This window comes from Atractosteus spatula, chromosome 11, assembly GCF_055471065.1.
Source record: "Atractosteus spatula isolate fAtrSpa1 chromosome 11, fAtrSpa1.hap1, whole genome shotgun sequence".
NCBI classification, from domain to species: Eukaryota; Metazoa; Chordata; class Actinopteri; order Semionotiformes; family Lepisosteidae; genus Atractosteus; species Atractosteus spatula.
In genome coordinates this window covers 39623523-39638551 of record NC_142716.1, presented here as the reverse complement: position 1 = coordinate 39638551, position 15029 = coordinate 39623523, and positions in this window count along the sequence as shown.

Genomic DNA, 15029 nt, shown 5'->3' with positions numbered 1-15029 from the left:
CAGGGAGAGAGCACTCTTGGCAGTGATTTGGTGCCTTAAATGCACCTCAGTGGCATATTCAAATGTAGATTCTGGGCTGAATAAAGAAAGGTGAATGTAACCAAGAGTCTCTTCACAATTGGTTTCTTATTGCATAGAATTAGATATTGGTACTGAAGAGAAGTAACATTTCAGATCAAAAATACAAATAAAGTCAATTTCTTAAATATATAGTTTCATACAGTAAATTTGTATACAGTATATACAGTACCACTCAAAGGTTTACAAAAAAATTGAATGAATTAATAAACTCAATTTATTTAGTTGTAAACTCAATTTCAATAGCTCTGAGCCATAATATTGAAGAGTAAAGTGTGAGACCAGTCTGAGGTACATAGAGTATTTGGCTTTAACCTGCTTAATCTAGGGATCAATCATGCCCATACTGTAAATTCCCAATTGAAAATTCCTAAAGTACCAGGCAGAGCTCCATATTTCCAATGCAGAAGTTTTAGATACTAAATACAAGATACAGTACATAAGAATAAAATACAAAGAGGTGAGAGCATAATAATGTAGGATCAGAAAATTAAAAGGACAGACATTGAAACAGCCAAAGAGGGATGCAGAAAATAAGGAACATATTCCATACCAACACTTGTTGGTGTAGTATAACAGCTAGAAATAGTGGAAGCTGAGATAGAAACTGGGCCCAACAGAGAGAGACTTAAACCAGTATCCAGCATCATGCCTCATGGGATACTCACAGAAACAGGGCAAAAGGAGTTGCAGCATTGAAGACTGTGGCTAATGACCAATTACACAGGATATTATAAGAGAGACTGTTGTGAGGTACAGACAAGCTGCATCTCTGAACTTGTGCCAAGCTTGACAGCAGCTGGAACACATGAAAGAAGGAGGTTGAGAGAAAAATAAACACTAGAGCACAGCATGCGGCTACAGACTGGTGGAAGACCATGGTTGAAATATTGAGTTGAAGAACAAAGATATGGTACTGTATCAAGAAAGGAAATGAGGGATACAGCAAAATAGGAGAAGTGGGGAATATAAGGAAAAAGGAGGGAGTAATATAAAATTGCTGCTGGCGAGAAGCAGGACAGGTAATGTTCTCTCTAAATTTCAAGCCTGAAGATCTAGTAAATATTTGCTTTTGAAAAAGTGCAAATACAATCAGACCAATGTGGAGACAAACCAAATAAATACAAATGTTGAAGCTAAAGTAGTAAACAAGTTAGAGAGAATGAGACAGAATAGTGTTAGCAGGAGAAGCTTTGAAAAGGCAGTAGTTTAAAAGCAACTGGAGTGAGGAAGTCAGTGTGTGTATGTATGTAGAATGAGGGGGCTCTGAGTACTTTAGGCCTGTGATTTGGATGCATGCCACTGCAGGGATAGCGATGCACAGAAAAATTGCATAGAAATTGCTGTTCTTTGTGAGTGAATTTACAAGGTAAATTGAGTACATGTTTGAAGATTGAGTAAAACTGAATAGTAGGGAGTGGTAAAAGCTCTGGTAAACTGGACATCTGCTGTCGGTGCCACATTTTGGACACCTTTCAGGGCAGGGACGCCTACACCCAGAGCAGCAGGGGCCAGCAGAACAGTAAAAATGTATTGCAGTATGAACCTGATAAATGTGAAAATAAAAAGACAGTTGGAAACCTGCTGCCAGGTGTTATGGTGTGAAAAGCTGATGTTGTAGGTGTTGAGTTGTACAGTATTCACACTGCACTTTTAAAGTCTAGGCCAAAGACTTACCAGTGCGTGTGAAACTATTCATAGAATAACCTTTACTGGGAGAGGGAGGGAAAATAAGATATTCAGTGGGAGATTAAAACATTGCAGTGTTAGATTGAATGTTTTGCAGGGTGAAGGACAAAAGGTGGAGTTGGGCATGGATGGGTTACCAGAATAAAGGGGTTATATAGAAAGTATTGAATGACAGTTGCTGCAAGAATCATATTTTGTACATTTGCCATTGCAGGGGCTGAGACAATCTTCTCAGTAACAGCAGGAACTGGTGGAGGTGCTACAGCACAAGGGCAAGGCATGAGATTCAGGATGTTGGCTAGGTGCTACAGTAACTCTTGTTCATGCAGGACTTTACCTAGAGGCTGTGAGACCCTCTGGATCAAGTTCATTATTTGATTCTTTAGACAAATGAATTGCATTGCATTTTGTCTCAGAATGAGTCAGAATAACTGATTTGCAGTGTTACTTGTTTATACAAACATTTTATTTTGTTTTTATGTGCTTTATGAAGACTTAAACTGTGCAATAATTTTGACAATGGATTTCAAGAGAGCAGTTTAAATCCAGAAGAACAAATTGTACAAGAACTCACTGTAGGGAGGAATTTGTTACATTTTATAATGCAATTCTAAATTTCCATATTATTGAGAAGAAGTTCAGCTACTGTAGGTAGCTGCATCAGCATGCATAGGCTGCAAAGGAACAGGTGAAGGTATATTCCATGCTGAAAAGCCAAGATGTTTTGTTTTTTTCTTTTCCTTTCAACGTGTAATAAAACCTTTACCTGTTCCTTATTGAGAGGAATACAAATTAAGTATGGGCAAGCAAGTCTAAATAGGATTATAATGGATTAGACTGATCAATGAGAATCCTTTAATTTTCTTTTTTTTTAATAACGTGAATGAGAGAAATGCAGTTTAAAATACAGTTCAACACTGTTAAAATAAAGCAGCTTATGTTAAATTATGTTCATTCAGACTAGAAATATAAGGGCTACTAACTGGGACAAACGCCTTCCAGAGATTAATGAGCTGTCTTCTCTTATTAAACTCAAGCTGCTGTGTTTCTCTGACATTCCACTACTGTATGTCTGCTTTGTCTACTTCTCTTTCTTAATGAGAAGTTATCTTGATATATTGATTGGAAGACAGGTATACAGTATAATGTCATTTATGTTACACATATAATTTAGATACATACATTTACTGTAGTTAGAAATGGCAAAATAGTACATTTTGTAGCCAAGTCTGGAACCTCATAGGCCTCAAGATAAAGAAAACGGATCCTAACGGTTTCAGTGGCATTCATTAGTTCAGACAACAATCACTCTTAGATTTTTCTTTTTAAGCTATTAATCATAAAATAACTTCTTTATTACTACTCAGGTAGGGCAGTACAGTGCCACAGTGGTTAGCATTGTTGCCTCACAGTCCTGGGTTCAATTCTGGACCTGGGTGCTATCTGTGTGGATCTTGTACTGTATATACAGTACTCCCCATGTTTTCCAAGGTGTTACAGATTTGGCCAGTGAAACCGAAACGAAAGTAATGAACCCACTTGCAGGAGCCGATAGAGAGAGATAAGTCGTGATCCAAATGCCGTAGTCGAAGGAGAGAGCCGAGAGTCCAGGGGAAGCCAGAGATTCAAACTGGGAGAGAGCAACCGAAGCCGAGCCGTAATCCAAAAAACGTAGTAAAAGGGGAGAAACCAAAGTCGGAACCAGAACAGTACGAAGAGGTAGAGGGCGTAGCGCAACTAAGTAGCTCGAAAGGAAAACCAATACTGAGCGAGGAGGTAGGGAAAGACTAGTGCTTAAATACAAGATGAGACGGAGGTGTGGTGGTGAAAGCGTACAGTGATAGGTAGACTAATGAACTAAGACTACGCCTTCTTCTGCCTCTTTCGTTGCCGGGAGGCAGGGATCGTAACACAAGGTTTTCTCCAGGTGTTCTTGTTTCCTCACACAATCCAAAGACATACTGGTAGGTTAATTGGCTTTTGGAATAAGTGGTCTTGGTGTGTGTGCCCTGCAATGGACTAGTGTCCCATCCAGGGTGCATCCCACCTAATGCCAACTGCTTGCATGAGACAGGCTCTGGTTCCCTACAACCCTGTATTAGATACAGAAAATGAATGAATGGATTATCAATCAGGTTACTTTATTGGGTAATAATTAGAATGTTCTTTTTGTACTTTTTTCCTATTTTGATGTGCAAGAAGAAACAAGTGCACTGGAGACAGTTCTTGGTTTTAAACTGTGTGTTTACAACTTGCCAATAAAAAAATATATTTAGAGGCTTAGAGATGAACAATAAACACAACATGAAGAAATTACATTAAATTACGTAATAATTGCAATGAGCACGGAACTGTAATATAATAACATTCTCTAGATTTTAGAACATTATTGGTTTGCAATTTGTCAGTACCAAAGGGTTGTGAAAACAAGTGATTATTCTGACTGCTCTTTAAAGGTGAAAATGTCCAATCTGTGGACAAGTGGTTTAATTACATATTCATGTTATTAACATTTTTTTCACAATTCTTCTAGCCCATTAAATACTGAGCAAAACCAGATACTGTACATTGATATTCACCTCAGAGATGTGAATGTAATAAAAATGTTACACTGCCATTCTGTGAAGGTATTATTTTATCTGGGTTATGTAACAGTGAGCCACAGTAAAATAGCATTACACAGAATAAACTGATGACACACTTTTACTAAAGCATCTCCAGCACACACAAATTCTAAAAGGGAATGTAGACAGGATCAGGGTTAAAATATTTACAGGGGTGAATTGTAAATTATGGTTGTATGCTGTAAGTTGTGGCTGTAAAGAGATTGCATTGCATAGCTTTAGTCTCCTCTTTGGCCATTTTAGAACTGAACTTATTTGAATGCTAATTCATAATTTAATGGAGGGTTATTGGCTTCCAGAATTCCATCAGAGGCCATGGGAGGGATTTTAAGGATTAAAAAATAACATTCAAAATACTTGGTTTAATTTTAAGCTCACATGACAGAAAAGGACAGCTGCAGTGGAGTGATCTGTCAGGCTGTATTTCAAAACATGATGTTCAAATTGAGAAGCAGAAGCAAAAACTGCCATTGTAGCATGCTGATAATGATGATAGTGAAGAACACCTAATGCTGTTCCAAAAGCTGGTCATTCCTGGTCAGTAATTAGTAATGCTGTCTACTTTCTCTGTTTTAGGATAACAACATTTATGTATTATAATGAAAACCTTTTTCTGCTCAAGGAATATTGCATACTTTAAATATAAAATTAAATGACTCATCTAATTTAATTATTCATCGGTTATTGTTGTAGAGTAATCCTTTATATGAAACTAACGTTAAACCTAATTAAACCTGATTTATTAACTGCAATGAAATATATTTCCCTCTGGCAGGCACATCAAAGGCTGACTAGACAGTTTGGCTCAGTTTAGACTTAACCCCCCATCCCCCAACCACAAAATGAATAAGCAAGGACACTTCTATTTAGGTCAGCTTGGAGGTGCATTACATTAATAAAAGATGTGTTCCAGTCATCTGACTGTGCCTTGGGTTGACTTGACAGATGTCTGAAGTTTAATCTGCAAACAGATGCTCTAAATCTAGTTCTGTGTAGTTTGGAAAACAATATTTTGGAAAGGAATAAAAGGGAATGTGTTCAAAACTGTTTGTTGTTATGTTGTGTATTCCATTTCCAAGTATTGACAAACAAGGTATGTTTCATATGTACAATTTTAGGCTCTTTTTTAACAAAATTGAACACTGATAGTACATGCAGCTTTGAGAATTGCTGTTTCATCCCCCAAAGGTTTTGGTTTTACAAATGCTTCTCCTGCCACAGTATGCTGTTTTTTCCTTAATTGTAAATGCACATAAAAATTATTTTTGTACAAAAAAAAATCCCTAAGAATCCATATAGTGTAGATCTCTAGTAAGATCTTGCCCCTGATGTTATTCAACCACAGATTAACACTGGTAATTATTATTTCTGTACCCAACAACAGCTTGCACTAAAACTAAACATGTTAAAGCAGTGTTATCAAATGAGACTAGATACATGTACAGTATCTTCCTTATAAACCCTTGAAAGTGTCACAATCTGTTCAAGTTTATGCTGATTCTTCCATTCAAGATCACATCTCACAAATTGGCTGGGCAATAATTATTAACTAAATCTGGGTTAATTGATTTTCATTCTTTGGTTTCTTTCACAACTGTATCTAATAAACCAATCAATCTTTTAGTTATTTGTTAATAACTGATAAATTATACATGTCACGATCATCATCCCTCCTCTTAAGGGTGCTCTGACCCTTTCATATTTTAGTTTATTACGCACACCTGCCCCTGTTTGCCTGTTATTATTTACTGTAAGCCCAGTGCTCCCGCTATTCCTTGCTCAGCATTGGAAGATGGACGCTCATAAGCCCGCCACCGGGTCCAGGAGAGACCCGACAGCATAGGCTTCATCACGGCGTCCTGACCGTCTGAGTCTGGGGCTAAGGAGCGCCTGGCTTCGTTACCCTGTTTTTAACTCCTTGTTCCTGTTCCGGATCCCGTTCCGGATTTTAACTTTGTCCATCTTGAATGGTTCTCCTGGCACCTGAACCCTGGACCCTGGACCCTGGAGCCCTGTATTTCCCCCTTGGACTCTTTGGACTTGTTTGCCTCCGCCACGCCCCCCGAGCACTGGATCACCATCATCACACCCCCCTGTTTGTCATCCCGTCCTGGTCATCGCGGTGTTTTCCCTGTTGTCCTTCTCCACTTACAGTACTTCCAGATTATACCGTCTGTGTAGGGTCCTAAAGTACGCTTCACGGGAGCCTGGACCGGCTTCCATTACAATACATGCATTTACAGTATGAGAGTTTTGTTGTGAAAATCAAATGCATTTTGTTATACTTTGTAACCGTTTCATCCAGTTCAGGGTTATAGATGGGATACCATTACACTGAACACAAAGGCAAGCACACACTCACAGCATGGCAAGTTTTCCAAGAAACCAATTAAACTACCAAGTATGTCTTTGGACTGTGGGAGGTAACCAGAGCACCTGGCAAAAACCCACACAAACTAGGGGATAACATAAGGTACACACAGCAAACATGGGGAGAACATACATGCAGATAGCACCCCAAGTCTGGAATGGATTCCAGGGCCCCAAGTGCTGCATTTTTGCATTTCTGGGTTTGTATTCAGGAAAAAACTCATTATTAGTGTTAATATTGGTTTCCAAATAGATTTGACTTTTGGGGCACTTTTCATTAATTTAGAAGGCTCAGGTTATTTAAGGAGAATATATAGGTGATTTTTAATGCATGGATAGAATAGGTTCGTGGCACACAAGATTCAGCCTTTTTGTGAGATACCGATAGACAGTTAAAATATTCTATGAAGACATCCATGTTTGCTCCTCTAAAAACTTGCACCATCTCTTTTTCTCGCTCTGCCCCCTGGTACACCGACCATCTGAGTTCAATGAAGGCAGTCTCCCGGAAACGTGAATGTAGGTGGCTTCCATCTGGCCTAAATATACTGTATACTATCAGGCTTGGAAAGATTACTTGTTTGAATATAAGGATATGATACAGTCTTCTAGATCCAGCTACTTCTCGCACATCATTGAAAGTAACATAACAACCCTAGACAGTACTTGAACTTGAACTTGAAGTACTTGAACTTCAGTCTAAATTGAAAAACTTCCTCTCATTGTGTATTTTCATTGTGTATATTGTGCATTGTGCATTTTTACAGTGTTACGGGCACACCAGGACATCGTTAAGTAACAAGTAACCCCTGACCTGCTATTTAAACCCGTCTCAGTCCACACCTCTGTGCTTGGTATTGTACAGTCTCCTCTGTCTCCTGAGCTTGCCTGCTACTAGCGATCCACCTGAAGCTAAATCTCTTAGTGACTGCTTTGGATACCAACTCTGCCTAGCACTTGTGAATTGTTCACCTTCTCCATTTTCCTAACGAGACCAACCTGCACAGGGTTTTCATTTTAGTCTAGTAACATATAGTTTCTGTCATCAAAACATTTAAGGCCAATTATGAGAACACTAAAAAGTCTAGGGGTAAAGATAAGCCCCCTCACTCATACCCATCTAAGTAATATATCAGTAACGATTATTACTTTCACAGTGATCATCACTTCCTTCCTCTCCTCCTGGCAGCACATTTCTTCAACCTAATTTCTTTAACCTGTTTCAGATGTGTAAGTGAAGGCAAAAACAAAACCTGAGATTACTCATCTACAAAATTATACTATTGAGGCAATCTGTAGCTTATAACTTTTTTCTTTTTAAAAACATTAACTGTGGGATTCAAGATTACTTACAGTAATTAGTAAAGTACTAACTAAAAGTTTGAGTTAAACTCTGATGTCCAGATGGCACAGGTTCATTTATTGTGCTTCATTTTCAAGGCTTTAAAAAAAAATCAAATACACAATACAACAGAGGGCAAGACAGCAAGTCAAACAGGAACAGATACAGCGCCAGGTGTCATTTCACAAGAGACCATGGAGAAAAACAAAGCAAGACAACCCTTAAAAGAACACCATAAATATTGGCTCAGAAAGGATACATACTAAAATATTTAAATACTGTAATAATAGGTTTTCATGGCTTAAAAAACATTTATGAAACATTGCTTATGAAACATTTCTAATTGTTTTGCTTCTTAATGTTGAAAATGTCCTGTAACACAGATTGGGCATATAAAGAAAATATAAAGAATCATTTTAATAGAATTAAAAAAAGTACATACTGTACTGTAAATCAAAAGGAACGTTAAAGCTGTGGTCAAGGCTACCAGAAATACAATTCATATACCAGTCATTAAAATAAAATATGTTTCTTTAACAGGGCAGATAGAATAAATGTTTTTTCTTGGTATCCTCAATCTGAATATTAATTAAATAATTTTATGCTAAAAAATGTGTAATATGGAATGCACATTAACACATTAGCTAAATGTTTAATAGTCTACTTTATCAATAACTTGCCTCTATCAAAAACCTAGCACTTTAACTTGCCTTTTTGCCTGGAAAATAAACAGTTCTTTCACCTAATGAAAGGAATGATGAATTGTTCCTTTGTATAGTAAATGTACTATAAGTGAGTTACATCTTCATTAAATTACAAAAGAAAAGACATGATAGTCTTTGAGTGTACTGAAACAATTCTGTTGTTGTAACAGGAAAGGTAATAGCAATTGTATCAGCCAGAAAGTTTATTAAAAAGTGATTTTAATGACTTCTGCAGTAGATTGTCAATATGTTTCATTGCAGTCATAAGGTATGCTGTTCATGATCACACACAAAAAAATGCTATTTATTAAGCCAGTCTTCTCCTGAGATAATAATTTCCGTACGTTTGGATGAACTTGGGCTATCAGAGACTAGTCCCGTCTGGAAACTGTCGGTTTATACGTGAGCTGTATGAAATATACACCAGAGCTCATACTCTTTTAATAATAGGAAAGCACTGATACTTGCCACACACAGATGGAGGGGGATGATGAACTTTAACCTTTTCCATTCCAATCAGGATGCAAATGGATCTCACCTAACAAAGGTGTGCATTTTCTCACCTTGTCCAGAAGAGAGAGTAAATGAAAATACATTTTTCTGTTAAATACTGAGAAAATCTAAATTCATATCGTGGAATGCTGTATTCTGTATATGGAATTCCGATAGGGCTTCACCCCAACACCACTTTCTGAAAGGTTGTCAGCGCTTTTCATTTCATCTATATTTATGAGCACCTAGGCTATCTATCTAATTAATTAGCAATTGGTGTAAAAGGTATCCTGTCAGAACGTAATGGAAATCTACGGAAATTGAGAGACTAATTATTCAAGCAGTGTTAGGGTTGTCTATTACATTTATTCGAAAATGAAAGCTAAGAGATAATTCTCTCTTACTGCTACTTGAGCTTGTTGAATTTAGGGAAAATGAACATACAGTATTACCTAATATCCAGTGAAATGGCTGTAGGGATATGCAAGTACTGTATTCGTAAACTTGATTACTGATGAGAGCAGTCATGGAATAAACAGTAATTTTCTATATCATGTTTCAGTGGTGTAGTGGTTAGCATTGCTGCCTCTTAGTTCTTGTGCCCTAGGTCAATTCTTGACCTGGGGTGCTATCTGTGTGGAGTTTGTATGCTCTTCCTGTGTTTGTATGGGTTTGCTACCGCTGATCCGGTTTCCTCCCACAATCCATAGACATACTGGTCAGTTGATTGGCTTCTGGGAGAATTGGCCCTACAGTAGGTGTGAGTGTATGCTTGTCTGTGACTGTGTGTGCCCTGTGATGGACTGCTGTCACCTCCAGGGTGTAAATGGATGGAAGATTTCTGTCTTAGAACAATATTAACAACTATAAGGCATTTTCTTGTCATCCCTCTAACACCATCTTAAGATAAGCATATCTGATAGCCATCTAACAATTCAGCATGGATAACAGCTTAACAGTGGCAAAGTTCCACATACTATATATCATATTGATTAGTTGGAGGTGTAAAAACAACTGTCTGGGAAAATAAGGAGGGTTACAAATGAGAGGAGGTCATTTTCCATTTTTCTTGCCTGGTAGTTAAGTAGTAGCTAAGGGAATATAGTTTTGTTCATCCATTTCTTGGAGTGCACAGTTTTGGCCTCAACCAGCAGACTCAAGCCTAGCTTATTTCACATAAACGCTAAATATTTTTATGGAAATAATAATAATTCTGCTCACCACACACCAGCTATCAGTGGGAAGGAGAGCAGAGTGATGAAGCCAAATCATAGATGGGGATTATTAGGAGGCCATGATCGGTAAAGGCCAATGGGATATTTACACACCTACTCTTTTTGAGAAATGCCCTGGAAGTTTTAATGACCACAGAGAGTCAGGACCTCGATTTTATGTCTCATCTGAAGGACAGGATGTACAGTACTGCAAAGGATGTGTGTCATATTCTCTTAATAGTTAATAGATCAATAAAATATATATTTTGTATTTATATTTCACAAGAAAATAAAAATGTTCAGAAATGATCTTGAAGTCCTACCTTTTACTTTTAGAATTAGCCTTTTCTGAAGCACCCGATGAAACACTTTTGGAAATCTGATTATATCTACAGTATATTTCTATATACAGTGCTTAGATGTTATAAGCTCTCCTTGCTGTTGTTTCAAGTAAATAGTAAGTTATCTGAACAACATTTTCCCATCTAAAGCCATGTTTCTAAAATGTCATTGTTTTGTATTATATTATATATTGTATTGTATAGATTATGTCATGAATCGTTCCCAAGCAGGCAAGCACTCCCGCATTCCCATGAGCTCTTCCCATACCAAACGTGCACGCACCAATCTGTCCTCTATTTAAACCCTCGCCAGACCCCCTTTCAGTGCTCACGATTGAGATTTTCACCCTGAGCTGCGTCCCAAGTTTTCATTCTGCAAAACTACTGTTTGACTCCTGGATCTTGACCCTGTTGTTCTTCGACTACGCCTTTGCCTCCCGATTTAGTACCTACACCCCTACTACACACTCTTGGATATTGGACCCTGCTTATCGTCCTTGATGACGTCTTCATCTCCTGATTCTGTACCGACGCTTCTACAATGCCTTCCCGGATCCTGAACCCTGCCTGCTTCCTCGATTACGCCTTCGTCTCCAGATTCTGTACCGACGCCTCTACAACGCCTTCCCGGAACCAGAACCCTGCTTGCTTCCTCGATTACGCCTTCGTCTCCCGATTCTGTACCGACCTGATATGCCTACCCGGATTCTGGACTCAGCTACTACTCCGACTATGCCTTTGTCTATCATTTATCCTTCTGAAGAGCACCGCATAGGATCCCAATCCTCTGCAGTCAGTCCTGCCGTGACAGATCATTGGTCTACATCTGCTTGGTTTAGATTTGTGAACTGTTCTTACATTTGCAATTCTCTATTCTGTGACTATCATTAGTGACGGTTAAAATATCCTAAGGGTCTACAATGTATTAGGGTTAATATAATTTAAAGCTAGGGATCTATCAATATCATACTTTATTTCCTAAAGTTCTAGTGGGAAAATACCACCCGGACCCAACAATTTAGTTCTGATGCTGCTCAAGTCCCTGTAAAATGTTCATGTACTGTAAGTTACAGTATATTAAAATTACTTCACATTTATGGAGCTGCTTCCATTACAGGGGACATGATATTGTGGTCTTCTGTTTTAAATACCAATGTGAAACATTCTTTCAATTTGGGCAGTATTTCCTTATCATCTTCTGTTATTAACCTACCATTATATAATTAATCACTTATTTTTACTGGATTTAAAATTTCTTTTACTGTTGTAGTACTGATAAAATGCTTTGCATTATTTTTGCTTTCAGTAGCGTTCAATAAGATTTTCAGCTGCACCTGCACTTCAGTCTACTCTTTTTCTATCTTTGAGTCTTGCGTCTTTTTATGCAATCTGTAGAACATTCTCTTTGATTTATTTTCCTTATTTCTCCATAAAATCATTTAGGGCATATTGTCCTAGACTTGGAATTGTTTGTCTTAGGATCAATTTGTTTCAAGCCTTTAACACTATGCTTTTGAAGTATAACCATCCTTCTGCCTCATTCCCCCATACTCTGTGTTGCTAAATGTATTGGAAATTAATGCATTATCATTCAGACTTTCAAACAAAATACACTGTTTACTAAACTGCTTTGCAGTAAATGCCCCTCTGTAAATTTACATTGTGCTAGCTGACTAACACACAATGAAAGTCACTCAAAATAATGACCTTTAATAAAGTAGTGTTTTAAAATTTCCCAAAGCTACAGTACATAATCTTCTACTGACAGTGAACCAAAGAGGGCAGAAAAATTATCTTGCTATCATTGGAGCACAAATGCCAAAATTGATCATTTGCATTTTAAGTTTTTGAAAGGAAGAAAATTTGACAGTTTTGAATCTATTAATAGATCAAAATACTCTGCAGATGGGGTTTAACTTGTTGATGTAGGTGGCATTTTTCAAGCCTGATTTGTTTTCAATTCTGTACCAAATGCAAACAGAGGGATAGTGAAATGGACAAAATTATAATTAATATTTACCCATCAGTTTGATGAAAACATTTTTATCACAACAGATGAAAAAGTCAGCCACAACAAAATTATCTGCAATGGAAAATGGAATAAGAAATAAAGATATACAGTACACTCACAAATTTTCACTGTGGTATGCTTTTTTAAATACATTAGTAGTTTAAAATATGTTGCCTAGAGATCTTAATGTAATTTATTGTATGTAGTTAATTGATTAATGTATGGATATGTACATGTTTGCATTATACATATGCTTAAGGTTTATATTGGAAACTGTACATTGTTCTTTACAATTAACATGAAGCTCTACATGTGTCTATGGTGTTTGATTTTTGACATTTTCAGTTAATTTCCATGGCCACTGTAGCATAAATCAGTAAAAAAACAAAACAAAGAAGATTCCTAAAATGTAAGATCCACAAGAACAAAAAATGAGTGGAGGGTCAGCAGAGTCCTACATAGTCTGTCGAGCATAAAGAAAATATAATGGAATATTGTTGCCATGAACCATTGTTAGTGCTGCTTTTCCAGGGTGAAAGCAAAACACAAGCAAAGGGGAATGCCAGTGTCTGTGCAAAAACTGTGCATCTCAAAAGTAAATCTCCGGTTATTTTTGTTTTTTTTTTGCTCTGGATAATGAAAGCAAGAAAACACAGTCCTACAGTCATTATTCAGTTGCTGGGTTCATCTACAGCATTTATTCCTATACATGGTTTAGTAGACCAGTGACACAGAATAGGAAGCTTGAAAAAAATGTGAACTTTAAATAAAATGTGATGTATATTGGGTGCACTCGTTCCTTTAGAAGGCAAGGCCAATGTTGATCTCTTCTTTTAGTAGTTTGGCTAGATCCTAATAATGATGAGAGAGATGAGATGGGCACAATATATTAGGTGTAGCTCTCCTGGCTGAGGGAATTTTGGTAGCCTCACTGGAAGGATGAGGCCTCCCAGACCCCCCTTGTATTGCATTTATAGAGGATTGAGGCCATAGAGTTGCTGCAGAGTTGTAGATAGGATGGTATGAGGGAATGAAAGAAAAGCACTACATGAAGTCCCTGTGATATGCTGGTGAGCAAAAGTATTAGATTAGGATCTAACCTACAGTACCTCTCAAATTTCTATTATAACTTTGTTATAATACTATTAATGCTACTGAGTGATCATCTTCATTCCATGTTGCACACAACAGGAGCAGAGAAAGCACAGAGGCAGGAGCTTCAAAACTGAACAGTGACTAAAAAGAGAAGCTGTTTTCCATAGCAGTCTTGAAGAATAATGGAAAACAGGTGTGGATGATAATCACTGCAGCAGCACAGTAAAGAGGAGACAGAGAAAACTTCTGCTGCAGCAGAAATATTGTAGCTCAACGAGTGCTGGTACAAGAAAATCCATGACCAAGATTCAAGTCCTGCTGCTGCACAGTGAGCAAAAACGGCACTTTTAAATAGACAAATTCTCTATGTCTCACAATATGTTGATTGACTTTCTCATGATAGAATGGTGATACAGTATATCTCTCCTCAAAACTGTGAACACCAGTAGGCTCAATTCCTCATTGCACAGAGTCCATATTAGCTGCACATTATTGAGTGACTTTACATTCATTTTTTTTACCAGTATACTTTACAATATATTGAAACAACACTAGGTTTAACCTTAGGTAAAATATTTATTTTAGCAGGGTAAATGCTGACCTACATTTAGACAAATGTTACCCATAAGTCACACTGAATGGGAAAAAAATCATTGATAAAAAAATACAGTATTTTTTAGCATAATGGATGGTACAGTATGTTTTTTTTATCAAAACTCTTTATCTCTTTATCATCCATGCCTAACCTAAGACAAGGAGCCCTGTGTATTCTGTGAGATTTATATTCTCATTGATGGCAAAATGTTTTCAGAAATGCATTAGGAGAATGTCTTTGGAATTACAATGAACTTTTGAATTCAAGTAACAGCTGGTGCCTTCAGCCTGAAACAGAGGAGGAGGAGCTCTCCAAAGCAATTCGCACCTGTCTTTGTGGAAATGTAGCAGAACTGAACAGCCTTGCTTCTGACATGTCAGGGATTTGCAATTTAAAGGTATAGTGGAAACAAAAAAGGGAGTGAGTACTCCACTTTTTAATTTACACAATTCTTATGCACAACGTTTAAACAAC